Source organism: Crocodylus siamensis, chromosome 3, assembly GCF_052110815.1.
Source record: "Crocodylus siamensis isolate JL-2025a chromosome 3, ASM5211081v1, whole genome shotgun sequence".
Classification (NCBI taxonomy): domain Eukaryota; kingdom Metazoa; phylum Chordata; order Crocodylia; family Crocodylidae; genus Crocodylus; species Crocodylus siamensis.
Window position 1 is genome coordinate 25815166 of NC_143397.1, and position 24843 is coordinate 25840008.

The 24843-nt window shown below is 46.4% G+C and overlaps 1 protein-coding gene across 2 annotated transcripts in view; it reads left to right on the forward strand.

Moving 5' to 3' along the window:
• The window catches only part of OSMR (oncostatin M receptor), a 133247-nt gene that overhangs the window by 45106 nt on the left and 63298 nt on the right, over nt 1–24843 (forward strand). The window contains exon 1 of one of the 2 annotated variants that reach the window (XM_090037974.1): nt 24288–24785. The exons of the other annotated variant lie outside the window; for it this stretch is intronic. The gene's annotated coding sequence lies outside the window, so the exon portion shown is untranslated. Of the gene's footprint in view, nt 1–24287; nt 24786–24843 lie in introns of those variants that run through there. 2 annotated transcript variants of the gene reach the window in all.

A 24843-nucleotide genomic window follows, 5' to 3' on the forward strand; every position in this document is an offset into this window, starting at 1 on the left:
CAATTAAAAAAAACAAAACACCACAACTGGATTCATAATTTTGAGTCTGCATAGACAACTGGTATGATTCCATATTTGTGGATACATTCCACTGCACAAATGTCACAAGAAGTGAAAGTAGAGAGATTATAATGCTGTAGTCAAAATGGGGATGGGATAGAATTACTTTCCTATGTCTCCCCACTCTGTTCTGAAAGAGATCCAAAATACTCTATTTACATTCTACCATTGGCCACACAAAGTCTTTTCAAGGACAGGGTTAGGATCATCCCTATCCAATCTAAGGTACAGGCTTGCACTAAATGGCTTCTGAAGGTCCTTTCCAGCCTTACTTCTCCATGACAATAATGCCTTATCCTTCCTGGATGGGAGACAAAGTCATGATATTACCCATGCTCTGCTCCTTCCCATCTGTTCCTTCGTCTTTTGAGTTGGAAGGGACTTGCTCTGCAGAAGTTATATCTGCTCCTGTAACAAGGGCAGCTAACACAGGAATGAAGTTGCAGCTTTCCATCACTATAGTCCCCTGCATGATTGAACCTTAAGTGAGACCCTAGAAAGCAACAGATTAAGGAGTCCACTGTTCCTAAGGAACAAATTCTGCATTGCTCTATGGGTGATGTCTCATGCAAGTTATTCAGTGAGTTTACTTGTAAATACCTACTAGAGCTGTGCAAAATGGTACCATTCCATTTCCCCTTGAGTTTCAACAGTTCCAGGGAACAGTGTTCCATTTCACATTTCATTTGGATTTGAAACAGCTGTTTTGTCTAAACAGAAAGGCCATTTTGACGTTTTGCTGGGGCAGGGAGGCAGCCCAGCTGGGTTGCCTTCCCATCCCCTGTACTAGATTGCACGGTGGCGGGTGAGAAGGCAGCCCAGCTGGGCTGCCTCCTGCCCCCAGCATGATCCGTCCCCTGCCAGAACTTGTGCCAGGGATGGGAAGTCAGCCCAGCTCAACTGACTTCCTATCCCCAGTGCTATTGTTGAAACAAAGTGGGACTAGTCGAAACATTGAGGCTATTTTGATGGTCTGCGTTTCATTTTGATTTTGCCGTTTTGACCATGAAATGAATTGAAGCAGTGTCAAAACAAAGCCAGTGAAATTTCACACAGCCCCAATACCTACATCATCAGCATCTATACATGTACCAAAATTTAGGGCAAGTACAACCTGCCTAAAGCAGTAACAAGTAGAGAACACAGAACTTGGCAGCTATAGCAACAGCAGGGGGAAGATGGTACAGGTACTAGAGAGGAAAGTCCAAGATGGCTGGCTCTGTGGCAAATTGCATGCTGGGGGCTGTCCAAAAGGTAGCCAAGTTGTTTGACTTTGGGAGGAATTGGTGGTAAGGCATAGGTTATGCTGGAGCCGTTGAGGGCTAGCAAGTTTTGAACCTGGAGATGTGGTTGTTTCAGATATAGTGGGGCTCCTGGAAAAGGTTGGTTACTGTGGTCTGTGACCTGGGGGAAGGTATGGAGGAAGGCGCAGATTGCTAGGAGGTCCTTGTTGCAGCTGACCAAAAAGGGGTGGGGGAGGGAAATACAGGGAAAATCAGGAACTAGGCTTGGGCCTCTCACCTTGGGCTTGTTCTACTGAAGCACAGTGGCTTTTTTCAATACCATCTCCATGTAAGCAAAAAGGTGCAGAACTAAAAGTGAATGGCTACTTTCTCCTACAGTTAGTGAGAGTCTTCTGCATCCAACCTGAGGCAGGGTTGCTGAATGCCTGAATGTCACATAAGCTCACAAAGAAGAATTTTTCCAACTATTTTAGTTTGTCTAATAAAAAAAGATATGGGATTTACCCAAAGAATGTCATCTGCCCATGTCCCAAGCCCAACACAGCTACAACCTATACCCCTGAAACACAAGATGCACAACACTTAGCAGCTCCTTTTCCATTTCTTATGTTTGCAAATTAAAAATAGCCACAGTGATAGGCTTCAAATTCACATTTAACCCTCCTGTGCACACAGAAAAAAGACAAAGTCAGACATTCATTTAGAAGAATTGCAATGACAATCCCTAAAATAAGTTATTTATGGCACATTGCACCATCCCTCTACTTACCGACTCCTCTCCTTAAAAGATTTGGAGATGACCAGGTAGATTTCCTTCACTCCTTCTGTAGAAAATAAATTTGTATCATGCTTTCTGATACTTTGATATGGTAGCAATTCTGATTAGCAGACTCGTAGCTGTGATGGTTGTTTAAATTTGAAACTGTCGTGTTTGAAAAGAGCAAAGTTAATGCTGAATTTCATGAGCACCTAATATTTGAGCTTTTTTTTTTTTTTAAATGTTTTTCAAGGGGTGATCTTTCTCTCATACCATCTCCCCTCACTACCATCCAACTTTCCATGTGGGATAGAATCTTATCTTATGAAAGCCACAGCTGTCACCACATATGTGTATATTTAAAGGAAGTAAACATAATGAGTGTTGATTTAGTACCTCTGAATTGATGCTGCATGATAAGCTTATTGTTTAAAAAGGTTGATTGAATTTGTAATTATTATTACAAGAAATATTTGACTTCAGTGTGCTGAGCCCTTCAAACATTTGGGAAAGATCCAAGTTAACACTTTGTGTTCAAATTATCTGCTCAAAAGGATCCTTCCCATCTTACATGCAAGAGAAAAAGAAGGTAGAAAATACTGGAGGCAATTCACTGGTAGCTTGACTAGAGTGAAGATGAAGGTTTTTGTGGAATATGAGGCCATTATCCAGGGACAATACCTCTGACAGGGAGGGTGGCTGGTTTTCTGGACTGGAGACTAGCTGGGGAACCCCAAAGGGAATTAAACCATCAACATCCTGGGTAAGGTTGATGGACACCAAATCCCTGAAGTTATCAGGGGACCTGAAGAAAGCACAAGGAAGAAGGGCAACAGTGAAGACCTTCTCATTCTTGAGCGAGTAGTTTAATTGGGTAATCACCTCAAATGTCTGTACATGAATGCACAGGAAACAAGCAGGAAGAAATGGAAGTACTCGCACAGTCCCACAACTATGATGCTATTGGAATAATAGACTTGGTGGGATGGCTCATAATTGGAGTACTGCCACATCTCGGTATAAAACTGTTCAGGAAGAAGAGGAAAGGGAAAAGAGAAGGAGTTTCTCTTTATGTAATGTGTTGTGCGATTGCTCAGAAGTACAGCATGAAACTGAAGATAGGCCTGTTGAAAAAGTCTCTAGATTAGGGTCAGAGGGTACAGCAGCAAGGGTGATGTTGTGGTGGGTGTCTGCTATATAGACCAGGAGGATGAGGCTTACTTCAAACAGCTAGTGGAAGTTTCTCCATCATAGGCCCTGATACTCATGGGGGGCTTCAAAATCACATTGGCTGGAAGAGCAATACAGGAGTGCACAGGCAATCCAGGAATTTTTTTGGAGTCTTGGGAACACCTTCCTGGTACAAGTGTTGGAGCAGCCAACTAGGGGCCATGCTTTTCTTGATCTGCTGCTTGCAAACAGGGAAGAATTGGTGGGGAATGTAGTATAGTGGATGACAACTTGGGCAGCAGCAGCCACAAGATGACTGAGTTCAGGATCCTGAGGAAATCAGGGAAGGAGAGAAGCAGAGTAAGGACCCTGGATTCCTGAAAAAGCAGACCGACTCCTTCAGGGAACTCATGGGCAGGATCCCCTGGGAGGCCAGTCAAAGGGGAAAAAAAAAAAAGAGTCCAGGAGAGCTGGTTATACTTTAAACAAACCTTACTGAGGGCACAGGAATGAACCATCCCAATGAACAGGGAGACTAGGAAGCATGGCAGAAGACCAGCTTGCCAAAGAACTCAATGAGCTAACACACAAAAAGGAAGCTTAAAGAAATGGAAAACTGGAAAAAGGACTAGGGAAGAGTATGAGTATTAGTCCGGTATGCAGGGATGAAATCAGGAAGGCCAAAGTGCAATGACTTGTTACCCTTCATAGCCCTTGCTAGTTGCAAGAAGGGTTTCTACAAGTATGTCAGCAACAAGAGGTAGATTATGGAAAAAGTGTGCATCCCTTACTGAATGGGGGAGGCTACCTAGTAACAAACGATATAGAAAAGGCTGAAGTACTCAATGCCTTTTTCACCTCAGTCTTCACCAGACAAGGTCAGCTCTCGGATGACTGCACCCGGCAGCAGCTTGGGGAGAAGGTGAGCAGGTGTTGACAGAACAAGGAGCAATGGTCTCAAGTTGTACCAAGGGCAGTTTGGGTTAGATATTAGGAAACACTCTCACAAGGCAGATAATAAAGCACTGGAACAGTTTACCCAGAGAGGTTGTGGAAACTCCATCCTTAAAGAGATTTTGAGACTTGGCTAGACAAAGCCTTGGGTGGGATGATTTAGTTGGGGCTGGTCCTGCTTTGAGCCAGGGGTTGGATTAGATGACCTCCTGAGGCCTCTTCCAACCCTTATTTTTAATGGTTCTGTGAACTGACAGCAATGAAAGAACAAGTTAGGGACCATTTAGAAATACTGGATATGTACTCGTTCATGGAGCTAGATGCGCTGTACCCAAGGATGCTGAGGGAGTTGGCCAATGTGATTGCAGAGTTGCTAGCCATTATGTTTGAGAACTCAGGATGATTGAGTCCTGGGTGATTAGAAAAGGGCAAATACAGTGCCCACCTTTAAGAAAGGGAAGGAGGAAGATCTGTGGAACTACAGACTGGTCAGCCTCACCTCAGTCCCTGGGGGAAAAAAAAGGCATGGAGCAGGTCCTCAAGGAATTTATTTCTAAGCACTTGGAGAAGCAGGTGATTAGAAACAGTCAGCATGGATTCACCAAAGGAAAGTCATGCCTGACCAACCTGATTGCCTTCCATGAGATAACTGGCTCTGTGGATGCAGTGAGCACAGTGGATGTGAAGCACCTTGACTAAAGCAAGACTTCCGATATGGTGTCCCATAACATTCTCAGCAAGCTAAGGAAGTTTGGGTTGGATGAATGGGCTATAAAAAGGTAAATAGCAACTGGATAGGTTGTCAGACTCAAGGGATAGTAATCGATAGCTCTGTCCATTTGGAAGCCAGTATCATGTGAAGTGCCCCAGGGACAGGCCCTGGGGCTGACTTTGTTCAATATTTTCATCAACAACCCGGAAGATGGGATGGAGTGCACCCTCAGCAAGTTCACGGGTGACACCAAGCTGGGCAGAGTAGTAGATATGCTGGGGGGCTAGAACTAAGATTCAGAGTGACCTAGATGAATTGGAGAACTGGACCAAAATAAAATCTTATGGGCTGTGTCCAGATGAGCATGGACATCTGGTTCCCCAGGGACAAGTAGCAGTGGCATGCCTTGTGCCACTGCTACTTGTCCACAGGGAATACCCATGGCATGAACACTTTGGCATGTGGCAAGTTCCCCTGGGTGGAGTAGGAGAGGCTGGGGCCAGCACTGGGGATCCTCCCAGGCAGAGCCTCATTGGCAGCCTTAGCACAGGTCTGGGTGGCTCAGCTTCACTTTTCAGTGGCACACACTACCTGTGCATATGCTGCTCTGCTTTTTTTTCCTCTGCCTCCCCCCTCCAGGGGTCAAAAAAAAAAAAAAAAAAAAGGAGGAGCCATGCACACGTGGGCAGCACTCCTTTGCAGTGTGGAGAACACCTGACTATGCAGTATGTGGTGCTGTAGACATGTTTGCGGCACCACATACTGCACGCTGCGCTTGTCTGGATGTGCCCATGAAGTTCAATAAGGAGAGGTGCAGAGCTTTGTACTTAGGAAGATAGAACAATTCCAAGTACTGGTATAGGCTGGGGACTGACTGGCCATGCAGCAACTTTGCACAAGAGGACCTGGGGGTTGAACCAACAGTGTACCCTTGTTGTGAAGAAGGCTAACAGCTTACTGGGCTGCATTAATAGGAGAGATGCAGGCAGATGGAGGAAAAAGTGATTATTCCCTTCTATTTGGCACTGGTGAGGTCACATCTGGAATACTGTGCCCAGTTTTGGGCTCTCCACTACAGAAAGGATGTGGACAAGTTGGAGAGACAGTGCAACAGAGGACAACAGAAATGGTTAAAGGGCAGGGGAACATGACTTCCGAGGACAGGCTGAAAGAACTGGCCATATTTGGTCTGGAGAAGAGAAGAATGAGGGTGGATTTAATAGCAGCTTTCAATTATCGCAGAAGGGACCTAGCCTAACCCCCTGCTCAAAGCAGGACCATCTCCAACCAGATCATTCCAGCTAGGGCTTTGTCAAGCCACGCCTTAACTTCCATGGATGGAGACTCCACCACCTCGCTGGATAACCTGTTCCACTGCTTCACCACCCTCTTAGTGACAGTTTTTCCTAATATCCAACCTAAACCGCCCTTGCTGCAACTTGAGAACATTGCTCCTTGTGCTGTCACCTGCCACCACTAAGAACAGCCTCTATCCTTTTTGGTTCTCCTCTGGACTCTCTAAAAAGGATGTGGAGAAGCTTGACAGTGTGGAGCCCAGAATTGGATGTAGTACTATAACTGTGGCCTCACCAAGGCCGAGTAAAGCAAGAGGATGACATTATGGGTCTTGCATCTACTGAGGCATCTCGAACAAGCCAAGATTTAAATTACCTTTGCCAACTGCAGCTTTGCATTGGTGGCTCACGTTCATCTTGTGGTCAATCATGACCCCCAAGTCTCTTGGTCATGGTGCTAGTGAGTGTAGCACTGCCAAGTCTATAGGTACAATGTGGGTTCTTTCTCCTGAGGTGAAGCACCTTGCATTTCTCTATGTTGAATGACATCAGGTTTTCGTCCATCGACCCTGCAACCTCATCCAGGTCAGCTATCTTCAGCCCATCTTCTAGAGTGACCACGCTTCCCCACAATTTGGTGTCTTCTGCAAACTTAGCCAGATAGCCTGTTCTAGTGCTTTACTACCCTCCTTATAAGAGTTTTTTCCTAATATCCATAGGCTATCTAGAAATGTTGGAATCTCCATCCTTGGAGGTTTAAGATCTGGATAGGCAAAGTCTTGACTGGGATGAGATAGTTGGGTATGGTCCTGCTTTGAGCAGAGGGTTGGACCTTGCTCCTGAGTCAAGCTGAAAACACAGTAGCTGTGTATCATAATGGGGTGTCCTCCACTGACCCTTACTGGGGTCATGTAAAACCCTGTTGGCCATCCTGTTCCCTCCCGGGGATGGAACATAAAAGTTTTTGCTCCCAGAGGGAACATCTTCAGCTACCAGTAGGAATGCCAGCGGCGCCATCTGAGGAATCCCTGGCACCGCAGCCACCGTATTTCATCAGCTTGCGTTGGATCTGGGTTGGCTAGCATGCAGCTGATCATGTCATAAAGATGTGCCCTGCACCAGCTGAAGAGGGGAGAACAGAGACCATGGAGGACAGGTGCAGGAGAGCCAGCCCCAACTGGAGCAAGCCCCACCGGGGACCAAGAGGGAAGAGCAATGCTAGCACCCCCAACTGGAAGCTTGAAGGAGCCTCACCATCATGGGACCAGAGGCAAAGCACTGGGGAATCGTTGACACAGGCTGAAGGTGACAAGAGGTGATAGGTGCTTCACTGGATGGGTAAAGACGATGAGCTGAGAATCTGTTCTGTTGGGTGATGGTGAAGAAGTACAAAATTTAAGGGATTAGCTGTAAGGGAGCATAGCAGTAGAAGCTGACTGAACTGTCGAGGAGGGCTACTGATTGCTGAGGTAAAGGCAGATCAACTGAGAGGATGGGGCCATATTACCACCTGATGGGACTCAACCTGATTAGACTATAAGACTGAGTTGATGCAAGGATGGGATGCAAGGGGAGGCAGAGCCCCAGGGAACAACAAAATACTCATGACAAAAGGTGAACACCAATAGGCGAGACAGAGGGTGTGCCTTGCTAATGTGCCAGTCAGGTCAATCTGTCAGGCCCTAGGAACTGGCACTTAAAAAGATTAGACCCCTAGACCTCAGCGGCATACCACAACCACTTACACTGTGAAATAGCAAAGAGGGCCCAGGCCTATGGCTACAGCTATACCACAAGGAGACACTACAGCTCCCAAAACACAGGGGGCCAGTAACTGCCAGAACCCATTCCTGGTCAGTCTGCTCCAGGTTTAACACCCCCATGGTATTAACCCACTCAAGGCCTGTGTGGCTACACTGCCAGCCAAACTGCCTGGACTCCATTCCTAATTAGTTTGCTCCAGGAATCAACACTCCTCACTCGAGAGAGAAAAAGAGGGGAAAAGGGAGGAAAATAAGAGTGTCAGACTCCAAGACAGACTTTCTCTCCCTGTACCTGAGGCTATCCCTTGCCGCTGCAGTGAAGGTAGAGCCCCCATGGGAAGCAGTTTTTCTGGCTCCCAATTCAGTGGTGCAGCTCTCAGCAGCCCCAGGAGACCAGTGCTGCATAGAGGGGAAGCATCACCTCCCTGGACCTGTACTTGAGAGTGACAAAAGTTTTTACCTTGGAATATGCCTGTATACGCTTTTAGATTATGGCAGCTGATATTCCCACTCTGTTAGCATCAGTGAGTTTCAGTAAAGGTGAAGAGGAAGGAACCTATTCCTTGGACACATACATATATGCTGCAGTTATATACAGGCATCATCCTTTAATGCCACACAGTGGCCCAAAGCCACCATGTACCCCCTTATTCAGGATGAATGTATTCACCATGATGCTGAAATATCAAGTACAAAGGGAAAAAAATCTTGTAGCCTTTGCTAGTGCAGACCCTGTGGCAATAAGAGCTTCATTTGTTGGTTGTCTGTCAGGACATTCCAGTTCATAATTGCTAGTAACTCAGCCATCCTTACTTTAACATATAACATAGCCCAATCATACTTGATGTAAAAGACACTAAAAGTCCTAAGGAGCTTAGACAGCACCACTGTGCCTTTAAAATCAGACAAGGGCTCCATTCTACACATGCTAAATGTGTAGCTGAAGTGCCCCATCTGAGGACTTACTGGCATTCATCAAGACAACTGCTTATCAACCAGAGGTAACTAGAACACCTAAAATTGCAGGACATTGATGATGGCTGCGGTTAGACGGAAGTGATGTACAAATTTACCTACATGGAAGCAAGCCCAATTCATAAACAGCATTGCTAAATGTACTGGCAGGTGTTCTGTAAGTGTGTCACTGTGGTCCATGAGAGTCTTCATAAAAATGGAGTAAGCCATGAATGCCACATACCCTTGGAGGCCAGGGGGACATGGCGGCCATCCACAGATGCCACCAACAGTGTCGGCAGTGGCCAGCAGCAATTGAGGACTGCCCGCAGATGCCGCTGGCAGTAGCAGCGGGGGGGGGGGGGGGGGGGGGCTGTGAGCAGCACCTGCCCACTGCTACTGCCAGCAGCACCTTTTTGCAGAGGGTGCACCGCCATGCACATGGGGTACATGTGCACACCCTATGCATCACCAATGGAGTAAGCCATTTTTGTTCAAGTACTTGCTTGCTTGAAACAGCAGACATTAAAAATAAATAAAATGAAAGTGTCCCAATTGCACCTGCGCTGCTTGGGTTGTTCTCAGGCTTGTAAGAATAACTGGCAGATTTGGATAGTTGGACATAACAATATCAATTGCCTTGAAAACCACAATGATCTCTGTGCAAGTATAGGTTCTCTGATCTCAGGCTTACTGCTAGCAGAGATGACAAAACTCTTTATCTTGCCTTCCAGACCTTCTATCTTTTCTCCATTACTGTGGACAAAACCACTTTCTTTTCTACTGTTTAGGCCCATAACCTGGGCATCATCTTCACCTTAGCCTGGATGTGATGACCTAGAGAGAGGTTATGCCAAAAGAATCTGAAAGACTTGGAGATGGACAACTCTGAAATAGCCTTTTCCATCCATCCAGTTTAGTTATAGAGCTAAAACTTGTCAGGTTCATGTCATCTCTGGGCTTGAACATTAGAGTGCTCTTTTTGGACTTCCAACCTTGCTGTACTCTTATACATCCAGAATGCTAGAAAAGCATCCTTTTCTGAGTCACTTTGACTATGACCCTAATTTATTTCTCTGCACCGGCTCCCTCTTATGCATTTCATAAATATAAGCGCTTGTCTTCACTTTCACCTTAGCCTGGGGCCTTTCCCTATGTTACTTATCAGTTCTTATTCAGTATTGAAATAAGACTTCCACATTCATTCATAAGCCTGCTGCTTTTTCCACACATGCATCTTCCTGGCTTCTTTCATGCATCCTCTTAATCTTAGGATGAAGCTCCCATACATATCCACAAAACCATTCAATTATCATTCTTCAAATCCCTCCTTAAAATCCTCTTGCCTATAAAAAGACTGCAGTTCAACCACTGGTATGTGAAAACAATATCCATCATGAGGGCCAGTATTGCCTTTAGTTTCCTTATACTCCCCCATGTATCTACACCCCTCTGCTGTCTCTCCTCTCATACTCAGGGTGTAAATTCTTTGGGTTTACAGGGACAGTCTTTACAGTTGTGCAATGCTGAGAACAGCAGCATTATTATTATTTTTTTTTTTTAAATGGTGAGCCTCTTACCTATACTCCAACAGCAGTAGAGTCCAGGACTGCTACTTGTCACAGAACAAAAGCCACATGCTTCTGTATCTCTATTGTTTCTTTCATCTATCGGTGTGTCCCTGAAGTGCTGGGCCAAGTTCTTCACAGCTCCATGAATTGGTCTTTTAAAAAAAAAAAAAAAAAAAAAAAAAAAAAAAGCAAAACAAAAAAACCCACAAAAGTTATGAACCTCCTCTAGTCACAGTGTGGCTGCACCAAGCATGTGCTTAGACTCCTGACCCAGAAGCAGTGGCCTGCATAGGGGTCATTTGCCATTAAAATACCATCAGATCTATCTCCACCATGCCCATGTAGTCCCATTCATTGGCTGCTGTTGCATTTTTAACTGCAAATTACTGAAAGGCGTAGCACCTTGCATTAACCAAACACGCTGACATGGTTAACAAGAGCTCACAATAACAGGGGTAGTCTACTGTATGCCAAGATCCACACAGTACCTTACCATGTGGTTACTGTATAGTGAAGACAAAGGCTTTATTTGCTACTGTGGGTTTCCACAGTTTGTCTGTTCTAGGTTCCCACTACTATCTTCACGTGTCAGACATACCAGGACTACAAATGTAAAGACAGGCAGGAATGTCTCTCTGTTCTTAGGTTTTTGGTTGTAGCCATGTTGGTCTAAGAACATAGGCAGGCAAGGTTCTTCGAGTTGATGGGGCATCTTTTATTAGACCGACTGAGTAGTTGGGGAAAAAAAAAAAAAAAAAAAAAAAAAAAAAATATCACTCTTCTTCCGGCATAGGAAGTCTCTACTGTTCTGAGGCTCCAAAGAATAAGAGAAGCTAAAAAGGGCGACAGGATGTCAGTGAACTTGTTTTGTACCTTGAACTACTAGGACTGTAGAGTCCCCTTAACTCACCTATCGCTTTGCTCACCCACCTCCCGCCCTGATTTACCTTTTGTTTTCCTAATTTCCACCTATTTACATTCTCCCCGAGATTTTGTCACACTTTTAGCTTCTCTCATTCCTTGGAGTCTCAGAGACTTCCTATGCCAGAAGAAGGGTGACTGTGCCCAAAAAATTACACAGAACTCTCCCCCTCTCCACTACTCAGTTGGTTTAGTAAAACATATTGCATCTACCCAAAGAAACTTGTCTGTCTGCTCTTAAGCATTCATTCTGTTTTACATTCATTAACAATAGCATGAAGGAGTAACTTGTACGAGCCAGGGCAGCAGTAGAAAGAACACAAATATAAGCAGCAAGTGGATTTTTCCTGTTTTCCATTAGTGCTTGAATGCTAATGACTTAATCTTGCCAGTTGCTGAGAATCTTCAGGAAGGAAATGAGTTCCCTCTACTCCCATTATTTTAATGCAATTTAAGTGCACTCAGTGGCTCATTGAGGCACTCGACACCTCAGAGAAGCAGATGCTAAATGCTTGGTACATTAACTGTCTGACTGTTATACTCAACCCTTTAGTTGTTGTGGTTATTAAAAATTCTTCAGTTGAAAAAATTTTCCCATGTTATTGCCAGAGTATTGATAATTCCTGTCCTGACCTCTTCTAGAATATAAATAACTCATTAATCACAACTCTTATCTCCAAGAAATAACAATACACATACTAAGTCCTTATCTGTTGCTTTTTGCGTAAACATTTACAATAATGGCTCTGCTGACCAAGCTGGTTTCCTGGTCAGTCTTCCTTTAGCAGTGCTGTGTTCAATTTAACCCTCAGTTATGCAGCTGAAGCTGCATTGCTATTCTCTTAATGCCAAAATAGTAGCTTTTCACTTCCAGAAATTACTTCTCATAGTATTTAGGAAGTCAGAATGACCCATTTTTAAGGATAAATTGATAAGGTTTTTTGTTTTTGTTTTTTACATTTCTTTCCTTTAAACAATGCTTGCAAATGAGGCTTACTTTGCTAAGAACTTGGCATTGGAAGCAAGGTGCTGTGAAGGACTGGGATTAGTGTTTTAAAAAGTAAGAGAACCCAGATAGAAATCATACAGAAAAGCATATTCAACATGTGAGTTAGAAAAAAGTCCCTGTTCATGAATGCTGCAGAGAGGAGGGTGCTTCTCCCATGTTAATTAATGCCTCAATGCATCAACAAACATGAGCCCATGGAAATTTACAGGAATTTGGGAACTGCAAAATGTCTGAAACAGTTGAAAGCATTAACTTACTGCGCCACCTAGCCCTCACTGGAGGCTATTTTCTCTAGGCCTTGTGATGCAGAAGTATTAAAATCAACAGTCCAAGAGGGGAAATTAAGCTGATAGATCTATACCAGTAGAATTTATGCAGCATGCTTATTTCAGCACAAGTCTTTTCCAGTTTTTGGCACTTTGGAAGGGGTTTGGGATTTTTTTTTTTCCCCCTACAAAATAAAAATTATTCTTACCACAAGTAAGACCTGGTCCACACTAGAAGTCTACAAGAGCTTGTTATGTTGTTTGTTAGGATTCCTCTCTTAAAGAAAAAGAAACCCACCCCCCCGGAGGGGGGGGGGGAAAATCACACCTTAAGTGAGATAACTTTGCTGCTAAGAGTCCTAGTGAAGATGTACCTTACAGAAGTGGGAGTCTTTCTGCTGGCATAGCTTCACTCAAGGAAATGGCATATATTGGGGGGGGGGGGTGGGGAAGAGGGTCTCAAATTGTGGGTTGCAGCCTCCCAGGGGCATCACAAGCAACTTAAAAGAAAGCTGCAAAACTTCCCAGAGGGTACCATGGCAGTGCAGGGAAGTGGCAGGCAGCAGTGTTGCAGAGCGGTGGATAGTGGCAGTGGTTGCCATGTGCGAATTCCCCGTCCCCCACCACCGCTGCCACCCTCCAGCCCTCAGGGTCACAGTAGTACCGAGTTTGAGAACCCCTGGTATATATGGTAACAACAGAACTGCTTTGCTAGTCTAAGCTGCATGTCCTTCAGGCATTTGCTGATATAGTTCTGTAAGTAGATCAACTTTTATTAGTGAATGTTTAGGATTGGGAATCCAAAAAAAAAAATGACAAAGCTGATAGGGAAATACAGATCGCCTGAGTAAAGGACTAACAATAGGATGGATGGGGGTGAGGAGGTTACCAGTTTACTAAGAAACATAATTTTGGTATAGCTTTTCTTGTTTATAAATGGAAAGTAGAGTACATACTTCAATGTTTGTGCTATAAGATATTAATTTAAAGATAGCAGTTTAGTTGCTTATTGTGCATCTCTCTAAATGTGGTGTCATTCTCTATAGTCAAGTAATTAGGTTAAAATCTCAGTTTTAAGTTTGCAGCATTTATGGTTATGAACAAAATGCTGAAGCATAACCAAAGTTCACCTACCAGGCTCAAAATCAAGACAGCAGGGAAAACAGCAATCCTAAATTATTGTGGGGGGCGGGAGGGTTAGCCTCTTCCATGATTTCTGGGGTCAAAATCTGGGGTTAGTAAAAATGTATTTGCTACCTTGTCACAGCAATTAATTTTGATTTAAAGACCCCTCTCCCCCAACTTTTGATGCTTCCTAAAAGATACCTCAAGACATTTTTAATAATTCTTTTAAACCACTGAATTGCTACTAAGGATTGGTAAGCTTCTTACCATGGGCAATTCCCATTTCTGCCTTGGTATTGTGGCTGATAAAACACTTAAGGAAAGATGCTTCCTTTTGTAGAGCCAGATTTCTTATTCATACAGTACTCACATGAGCATTCCTATGGTCTTCAGCAGGTCTGAAAGGGTTAGAATAGGCAGAAGAGACCAAACTGGTATAGGGGGAACAGGCAAATGGATCTTAATTTACTAGAACAATATTTTAGTCTAGAGTCAAGAATGGTACCCAGAGTTTGAGAGTCTCACCATACCTCTCAAGTATTTGTGAAATCCACATACGATGTGTATGACACCTCCTTAGAACTGTCCACGTAGCAGGGGTATTTTGATTACACTTACTATCACTTGCTCTGCGAGTGCAAATGGGAGAGGTCGGTGCTGCAGTTCTAAGAGGTTCAGCCTTGCTGACAGACCATGACACTACTGGAAAGCTGTTTTTCAGCTTTTTTTTTAAGCTAGGAGGAAATTACATACGTGCATAAAACCATTTTACGAGAACAGATTAGATTTCAATGCTAAGCACTAAAAAGTTAGAAATTGCTGGGTTTAATATTGCCCATGCAACTTCAGTACAGCTCTCTTCTGCAAACATATTATAGAATAGTCTTTAATTACATGATCGCATACCTTTTTTTCTGTGTGATCCCCAGCTCATTCAGTGTGCATGCAGAATCTACTCACTTTCAGGATGAATTAGGGTCTTGCAGCAAAGGAGACTGTTCCCCATAGGACATTTACAGCAGAATTGGAAGGTTTGTGGTAAATGAAGAAAACTGCTGCAGGAAGAAAAATGCAGACCTCATTATTAAGGTAGCTGATGCTACTCTGGAGCACTGAATTTTGTCACTTCCCCTTCTGCATATCTCCTAGGCAAATCATTTAATTCAAATGTATCCCAGGCAATTACTAATTCCAAGTTGCTCATTTTCTGTGCCCGAGATCTTGTGGTCTAATGTACAGACTCACTAAGGATTCACAGCTGAAAATGAAGCCAAGCTGCAGCACTGAACATAAGTGTTAACCCTGCTGCTAATTTGCAGTGCAATGGGGGTTTTGACCCCAGCAGATCCTAGTGTTAAAAAAAAAAAAAAAAAGAGACAGAAAAGAGCAGGCTGGAGCAAGTGGCCATGCTCCAGCTGCCGGCTAGGTTTTATATGCCCAGATTGCCACTGCTGGAGCCTTAGGGGTCCTCTAGGGCCCCAAGTAAGGCTTCTGGGGCCAGCCCAGGTGCTGGCCCCAGCCACCCCTATCACACCTGGGGTGACTTGCCATGTGCCAGAGCATGTGTGCAGGGATGCACCCTGGCAACAAATGGCAGTGGCACAAATGTGTTAAGTCAGTTTTGCATATGCTATCTCCATCATGGAAGCAACAGAACCATATTAAGATAGCACTGTGCCCAGGATAATAATTCTTAGGTTTTCACAGGGCTAGCTAGCCCAGTATTATGCTTTTTTACTACAGGTCTAGAGCTATGTAGGCATACCCATAAAATGCTATTTCACCCTTACTACCAATAGCACATTTATGGCAGGTGTTTTTTGCAGCAGCAAGAGCTGGCTTCACATCTCTTAGGATTTAAATACAACCAACTGAGCCCTATCCACTCAGCCCCAGATTTGGTGGGAAGTCAAATACCAAATGGACATCTCTTTCCTCAAGCAAGCCCTCAAGCTATGCTTATGCTGTTGACTGCAGTGCAGGGTAGTGCTAGCTCAGGTGCTGGAAGCAGCTTATGTGTACCAGGCTCACATATCTTATTAGCTTGTGTGTCTACACCATACTGCAGACTGCAGTGTAGACATAACTTGAGTTTGAACATAAACTAACAAATATTTTATCTAAGGGGAAAGGAACACAGCATTACATCTAGGAAACATAGCAATCAATCAACCATATGTTGTGGTAAGCAGAACACTCACAGTATCTTGAGCAGCAGTTCTTTGTCCCAGTTTCCCCACCTAGTAGTATAGGGGGAAGCAGGGAAAACAGCTTCCACAAAGAAACACTTAATTATCATTTCTATTGCATGGACCACTCTGCTGCCACCTTCAATTGCAATGCCATCTCTGTCCTGGTCTAATCCTAAAGCATAATCCCCTCAATTTCTGACTTCAATACTACACATGTTGAGCATAAAAGAAAACCAACTACTGTTCACTCATCTCTGTTGCTGAATATGTGCTATCGTTTTTATCTCTTCTTATACTGCCAGGTCCATGGCTCCTTCAGTTATAGTGATTACAGCTGGAAGGTTGCCAGGCAAAGGGATCCTTCATTAGAGCTCATTTACCTCAACTACTGCTCTCTGCAGCTGTAGCAGGGAAGACCCCTGATTTCTAATCAAGAGCCAGGCGCAGAATGTCAACTCTGTCCTCACATTACAGGCTTGGCAGTACGGCCTCATCACAGAATCCACAACCCTCGCATGTAAGAAATGTAGGAGAGTGCTTCGGCATCACTGCCAAATGCACTCTAACTAAAATGATACCCCCTGGGTGGGCAGGTCCCAAATATGCAGAACATTTTCTGTCCCTTCTTTGTTACATCTTTTTCTCTGATCAACCAGTAGATGGTGGCAGGGAGCTCTCTAATCCTCAACCCACAGGCTACATGAGGTACAGGAAATGCTAGTTAAACTTTATCCAAAGGGGAATGCAAATAATGACCAATTATCCAGTAGGCACCAATTATCAGGACTTGATAACTGAGGGAAAAGAGGGGAGCCTGACAGGGAATCAGAAGAAGGGTGAATTAAACTGCAGTGGCAAATTATCACACAGGCAAATAAACTGTATTCTGAAAACTCAGGTTGTCAGGCTGCTCACATTTGGCATCCAAATACTATTTGGATACTGTTGACCTTCATCTCTAAAGTTTGGGCTAGTTCCAAAATTGTCATCTAGTACACCAGGATAAGCTACTACCTTCTTTTTTTACTTTAAATATCACTAGGTACCTAGACTTTTCTTCACCGGCATGCTGAGAACAGCTGCCAGACTACTCAGACTGGGGCAATCTCCTATTTTAGGCTAACTATGTTCTAAGAACTAGGAATCCCTCTGCTAGGAATTCCCCTGGTTTTGCCTTGTACATCTGCTAATTGTTAACACTGCCTCTGGCTCTGATGTAAGAGGCTTTTGGTGATATATGTTGTAGCTTGCACGTAGTTAGTCAAATAAAAGATAACACCCATTACTTTTTGCATATTTCCTGGCTCTGGCTATGCCAACACTCCACCTTGCTCTGAAGTAATACTGCTTCATGGGCACCTCCTCTAACAGATACATTTTGGCTAGAAGTAAACACTGGAGAAGAAACTTTGTTCACAGAAGAACAGGTTTTGTTTATTTAGTAATCTTTTGGCAACTGTTTCCAGTTTCCCATTTAAAAGGATTTTAGATCTATCTGGATTTTTCTTTAGGCTTTTAAAAGTGCTACAACATCTGGAGTAAGCTGCCTAGAGTTCCCATAGGGCTTCTATGATGAATTCCTAAATGTCTATGTTTTCAAGGCATAATAGAAGATCTTAAAATACAGGGAAAATAATTCTGCTTTAGATAATGTATTACAAGTTCTTTCCTTGCCCTGGTCATTTGTGAAACTTTCACCAGCCTGTTAGTCTTGTGCAGAGTGCCTGAATCAACACTTCAAAGAAGAAATCCACTTTGTCTATTGTGAGAAAGGCAGCCAGTAAGGCCGTGCTCTTTGCCATCACTGTGCAGTGCTGGCTGGAGCTGCATGTTGTGTGGTGCTGGTGCCTGCGTGGGTCCCAAGGGCTGGTAGCTGTGCACCATGGGAGGGGAGGGGGGAGAGTGTGAGGGGTCTCCACATCCCCCACCCTCCCTCACAACCCACATACCCACACCCTGCCTCCACAACCCCCCTCACCCATATACACCCCAATATACCCTATTGCCAACCCCTAAACACAGCCCCCCCTCCCCACACTCCCCTCTCTTTGAAATGTGTTGAGCTTGTTTTTAAGGACAGTGCTGCTTTTTTTTCTCATGAGACTTGGCAACACTGATCCAATCCCAGTTCCCCATGGGCAGCAGTGTTGAGGTGGGGAAGGGGGTCTCAACAGCCCAGAAGTTTGTTTGTCTGGGGCCCACTAAAGGGTTAATTCAGCTTTGTACCTCACTGGCAAACCTCACCCCGCTCACAGGGTGGCCTTGGCCCAAGCTGTCTGCTCCTTCTGGCTTGGGCCACTACAGGCATGTGGCTGCATTTCCAGAATGAAAGGTGAATGTCTTGTTCACTTCTTATTGGTTCAGTCAACTCAGCTTAGACCAACCTGTGAAAATAGAATTGATTCAGCCTCAGGCTTTTTGACTTGACTGTACTTAGCCATAAAGATTCACAAGGATGCATGATTCTATCTCATCCATATGTCATGAATGCATCTACTGATCAGGCTATAGGAGAAGCATGAAGCATCTTTTACCCAACAGACCATGTTAAAACCCCTCTTCTGCTTGAGGGGATTTGATTCTACACCACCTACCATAATCACCAATATACAGAGCATACAGGGGTTGGGATCTCTGAGTCTCCCTCCCTCCCACTGAACCCATTTCATTTTGCAATGAGGAATTAAATATCTTGTGGGCCAAATACTGAGCAGAACTCTATCACCCAATGGTTAGGTGATTCCCCTGGGAAGGGGAAGACCTGGGTGCCAGTCCTTGCTCCAGTGAATACACTGTTATTTTCTATTGTATTGGAAACAGTATAGCCATGCTAGTGAGGAATGATGGCTACGCTAATTAGCTTGGCTGAGAAACATTCAGACATAGCAACCTATTTAATATGACCCAAAAGCTATTATGTTAACAAGGATTTAGTAAACTGCAGCTGCCCTCATTCTTCAAGGCAGTCTTATAACTTTGCTCCCACACTGCCTACTAATGACACTTCTATTGTATTGAAGTTGAGCCTAAGGCAGGTACTCTCAAGAGCTCTCTGCCTCAAAGGAGAAATACAGACTGTTAAAATACATTATTACAATTTTATAAGTGGAAAAAATGAAATATAGAGAGAACTGAAGTCAAGTGTCCATTAATGTTGGGTATTTGATTTGAGATACCAAAGACCTTTCAGAGAACTAAGCATTATACAGCTTAAATTCTAATTTCTAAATTCTAAATACCTATACATTTTGGCATTTGATTTTGGATTTCTTAGCATGGAAAATCAGAGCTCCCCCTGCCCCCTTCTGCCACCAGAACATGGGTCCACCTGTGGCTGTCCCCCCTCCCTCACTGCTTTGCAGCACTGAGCAGCCCTGGTATGCCTGTGCCTCGTCTGCCCATGCCATTGCCCCTTGCTCCCCACCACACCTCTGCCGGTGCCCCTCTCTCTCCACCTACAGCCCCTTGCCCCCCCAGCCCTGCCAGAGGGGCCCCCTAGCTTCCAGGGCTATGGGGCCAGGGACCCAGGTCTGCAGGCCCCTGCTCCCAACAGCAGCACCTGAGCCCAGGCTGCCACCTGCTGCAGTGGAGAGGAGCACAGCTCCCCCTCCCCCATGGGTGGCAAGGCCAGAGCAGAGCCTGTGTGGGGTGGAGGCAGATGCAGATGCTTGCTGTGGACTCAGGCTCCCTGTCCTGCTGCCTTCCCCCTGGGGCCCAGAGGGTAGGACCTGCTGTGGTGGGGCAGAGTGCGTCTGGGCAAGGAAGCTTGTTGCCACCACTGGGAGCCCTGCGCTGCCCTTGCAAAGCACCCCCTGCCAGCTGGGCAGTAATAAGGGGCACAACTCTGTATTGCCACCCCTGCTGCTGCCAGGTGGGCAGTGGGTGCTTTGCCAGGGTGGCTTGGGGCTCCCAGTGCCAAGGAGCTTCCCCACACCTGGCCCTGCTCTACCCAGCCACACCAGGTCCCACCCATTGGGGTGCAGAGGCCCTGGGGGAAGGGTAGCAGGGCAGGAAGCCCAAGCCTGCGTCAGGCAGCTTGCACCCACCCTACACACAAATCTGGGGGGCACGTGCCCCTCCTGCCTCCCTGCAGGGAGTGTACACAATGGCAGGGGGCCAACCTCTCTCCCCACCCCCTGGATGAACTGGCCGTGGCTCTGTCATGCTCCCTGCTGGGGCACTGCAGCCACACATTCTAGCCCTGGACCCCAAGCCCCACTCGCTGCCCCAGCTGGGCAGCAGTCCCAGCCCCAACCCTCCCTCCTTACGGGGGCCTCAATCCCACCTCCCTCCCACCAGACTTACCTGCGGGAGCTGTTCTCCAGGCTGCCTGAGAGCCATGTTTATGTGTCACCCACATGCACATGGCACCCACTGCCTAACCACCCTCCCCCCACTTCCCCCAGCCCCTTACAGACTGGAATTCTGCCAGCCTGCAGAGAGCTCTTTGCAAGTGTGGGAAATTCATGCGTTTCTCCATTAGAATGAAAAATCTACATTTTTCTCAGTGCTGTAATGCTGGATTCCTAGTCAACATCTCTGAGGTTATCTTGGGAATCAGGCCTGTGCACAGGGACAGCTCCAGGCGGGGTGGAGGGTTGCAGCGGTGCAGTAATACCTCCCTTTGATTCCTGCTCTGCCCAGAATTGAAAACCAATTGCCTGGCAGTAGCATCAGCATTTCTAGTCAGGCAGCAGTGAGGAAGTTCATTCCTGTTTTTTCCTGTTTTTCTGTGGGAAATGGAGAACCCAGAACCCTGTTTATCAGTAGGGCTGGTACTTTCAAATCCACCACCCAGCCCTCTGCTATCCACTGGAACAGCAGACCACAGCCCTAATTTGTTATTCTTTATATGGAACAGGAAATGGAGGCAGCTGATGCACTCATTATGAGGTTCGCAGGCAATTATCAACAGTAGAGGAATTATAACTGTTGACAGATAATAGCTGACAGTAGAAGAATGGTAAACTTCAGCAACCCTGAGTTTAATTGCACGTACTGGAGGGAAGTGTTCTCTAGTGATCAGATTCTTATGCCTTGTGCATATTCTTTCACAATAGCCAATAAAGCAAACTTCCTCTCATGAAAGCTTATGCTATTTGGTTAGCTTTTAAGGTGCAATTCTACCCTGCCGTCTACTTCACAAAATCAATGCAGAGTTTTCAAGCAAGAATCTAGAGTGGTAAAAACATGATGACCCATTGCAATCTTTTTGAGTTCTTTGCAACAGAAGAATTGCTCTGTTGTTTTTTCTGTAGTCAAAAAATGAGTGAACTAAGAGCAAATATTTTCCAAGGGGCTTCTCAAGTCCTACAAGGTTGAGAACCACTGTGTTAGAGCAGTGGGGACTTGCACCTTTTTAAAGAATCCTAGAATGCTAGAGAAGTAGGGGCTGGAAGGGGGACTCCATGGGCCATCTGCTTTTACCCCTGCCTTATCCCTATCCAAACTATCCCATACAAATCCATTGTCTAACCCAGTGGTGCTCAAACAGTTTGCCCAGTGGGTCAGACGGGTAGTATCAAGTCTCTGAAAGATCCAGCTGGTGGGCTGGAGCTGGTTGTGGGGGGCTGTGCAGCCTGACTCTGATCCATGCTGCCCAGGACAGGGATGAGGGCAGGACAGAGGGGCTGGGCAAAGTGCTTGAGCCCTGATCCAGATGTGTGGGTGGGTGGGTGGGTGGGAGGAGCAGCTCAGCTCAATCTAAGCATGTGGGGAGTGGGTCTGGCCTTGATCCTTCTGCATGGGCAATGGCCTGGGTAAAGCTGGATCCAGTCAGGTGGATCTTCTGTCTCTCTCTGCTACCAAGTTTTCCGACCCATGGTTGGATGCCATTAATCTGCAGGCCAAACTTGCCTTGCAGGCTAGAGCCTGAGCACCCCTGTTCTAATCTCTTAGCAAAACCAAGAATCCAGATATGCCTCCCACACTTTTCTAAGGCAGATGGCCCTATTTCAACAGCAAATTTGGCTTAGTTTTTGACTGTGGTAAAACACCAGAGCAGTTGTCCAGTTGCAAAGAGCTCCAAGAGATGCCAATGAGCCATGATAGCCATAACACTCTAGATTCCCAGCCAACATCTCTGGGTTGCAGCAGTGCAGCCATACCTCCCTTTGATTCCTGCTCTGCCCAGAGTTGAAAAACAATTGACTGTCAGTGGCATCAGCATTTCTAGTCTGGCAGCAGCGAGGGAGTTCATTGACTTTGTGGCTTATTGTCTTCATCAGTGACCTGGAAGATGGGATGGAGTGCACCTTCACCAAGTCTGCAGATGACATCAAACCAGGGGGAATAGTAGATATACTGGAGGGTAGGGCTAGGAGTCAGAAAGACCTTGACAAATTGGATTGGACCAAAAGAGATTTCATGGGGTTCAATAAAGACAAGTGCAAAGTCCTGCACTTAGGACAGAACAATCCCATGCACCAGTACAAGCTGGGGTTGTCTGGCTGGGCAGCAGCTCTGCAGAAAAGGACCTGGCGGTTACAGTGGACAATAAACTGGATATCTTCTTTGTAACCACCCTTCAGGTAGTTGAAGGCTGCATTAAATCCCACTTCAGTCTTCTCTTCTTTAGACTAAATAAGCCCAGTTCCCTCACTAAATAAGACCAGCTGACTGGATGGGCTGCAGCTCTACAGAAAAGGACCTGGGGGTTACAGTGGACAATAAATTGGATACGAGGCAACAGTATGCTCTTGTTGCAAAGAAGTCTAATGGCATAGTGGGCTGTATCAGTAGAAGCATTGCCAGCAGGTCAAGGGAAGTGATTCTTCCCCTCTATTCAGCACTGGCAAGGCCACCTCTGGAGTACTGTGTTCAGTTTTGCACCTCCTTCCGCTCACAAGGATGAGGACAAATTGGAGAGTCCAGCAGAGAGCAACAAAAATGGTTTGGGGGCTGGGGCACATGACTTCTGAGGAGAGGCTGAGGGAACTTATTTAGTCTAGAGAAGAGAAGACTGAAGGGGGATTTAATAGCAGCCTTCAACTACCTGAAGGGTGGTTACAAAGAAGATGGGTCTAGACCAGGGATAGGCAACTCTCGGCACATGTGCCAGTCACCGGACACATTTTCCTTGGCACACCATGAGGTGTGCTGAGAAAAATGTTTTAAGAAAATTATTTTTATGTTGCTTCGCTGGGCTGCCCCAGGCAACGTTGCAATAGGCACTGGAGGGTGTGTGGGAGGTGATCAGGAAAGCACAGGCAGGGACGCAGGGACACAAGGACGCTGCCTGCATTCTGCTGACCCCACACCCATGTCTGTGGTGGTGCAAGGGGAAACCTGCAACATCAAAGGAGCTGCTCCCGCTGATTTTGCATGCCCCCCGCCCCGCTTCCTGCTTCCTCCTGATTAGCGGGGAGGTTTAAATACGGTGAGGTTTTTGCATCCCGGAGGGTCAGCAACACAAAGCAGAGCTACGTAGGCCCCTTGGCCAATGAGTAGGGAGCAGCAAAAACAGTGCCAGATTTAAAAACTGTGGGTTTTGCCTCCCAGCTGGTCAGGGGTGAGCAGCGTGGCTGTGTGCACAAGGGAACCTTCAAGATTAAAGGATTCCCCTGTGCAGCCCACTCACACAGTTAATTTGGTAGGTCTCCTAGTCAGGAGCGATGCATGATGGGGTGCATGTGCCCCCCCTGATTTCCTCCAAGGCTAATGGTAGGGGCCCAAACAGCTTGCACCATACTGCTGCCCAGGTCGGGAGCCAGGGATGGGACCTGGGCCTTCTGCCTCCACTCGCCTGCATCGTTGGGGGTGGGGAGGGGAGGGGACACCAGCAGTAGTGGCAGCAGCTGGTGCCTCGTGAGCACCTGCATTGCTGGGGGTGATGGGGGCAGCTGGACTCTAGGGGCTGGTCCTTGTAGTTTCTTCCTCCTCTTTTCCTTCCCCTCTTTCTCTTTGTCCTTTCTCTCTGTCTCTCCTTTTTTCTTTCCTTCCCTCCTCCCCTCTTCTTTTTTCTACCTCATCACAACAGACTTAACAAAAACAAGAACAAGGGTAGTCTACGAAGTTGTATTTATTGTCACCCAGGTCAGAATATTTAGAAAACCTGGTATTTGCTGTAAGAAAAAAAAAAAAAAAGCAACTTTCATGATGATTAACTACATGAACATGCAGTGTGTCCTTACCCCGCACCCCGTGTGTTTTGCTGCGTACTCCAGCACCTTACAAGGTGGTGTGTGCGCGCGCGTGTGTGGGGGGGGTCGGCACTCCAGCCCAAAACTTTGCCTGCGTCTGATCTAGACTGTTCCTGTGGTGGCAGATGGCCCAACAATGGTCTCAAGTTGCAGCAAGGGAGGGTCAGGTCGGATATGAGGAAAAACTTCCTCCCTGTGAGAGGAGTAAAGCGCTGGAGCAGGTTACCCCGAGAGGTGGTGGAGTCTCGTAGCAGACGAGCCTTGGCTGGGATGCTCTAGTTGGGGACCGTCCAGCTTTGAGCAGGGGCTTGGACTAGAAGTGACTTCCCGAGGTCCCTTCCCACCCTCACCGTCTGCGGTTCATTCAGATCTACCCGTGCCCCTTGCAGTCGTCCTTTCCCAGGCGAGCCTGCTGGCTGCAGCTCGGCGTCCCCGCCCGGGGCCGGCGCGCAGCTCACTCCAAGTTCCTCGCGGTTGCCGTCAGCCCCCAGCCCCGCCCCCCCGTGCCGGGAAGGCTCCGCAGCCGCGCTCGGGCAGGGCCCCGGCCCCGGCCCCGGCCCCGGCTTCCCGCCGCTCACGCGGCTCCGGCTCAACCCCCGGGCCGAGGCACACGCCGCCTGCCGCGCTCCCGGCCGCCGCCGCCGCCGCCAGGTGAGTCCGGCCGGGGCCGGGGCCGGGGCCGGGGGACCCGGCGGCTGCCCTGGCGCCC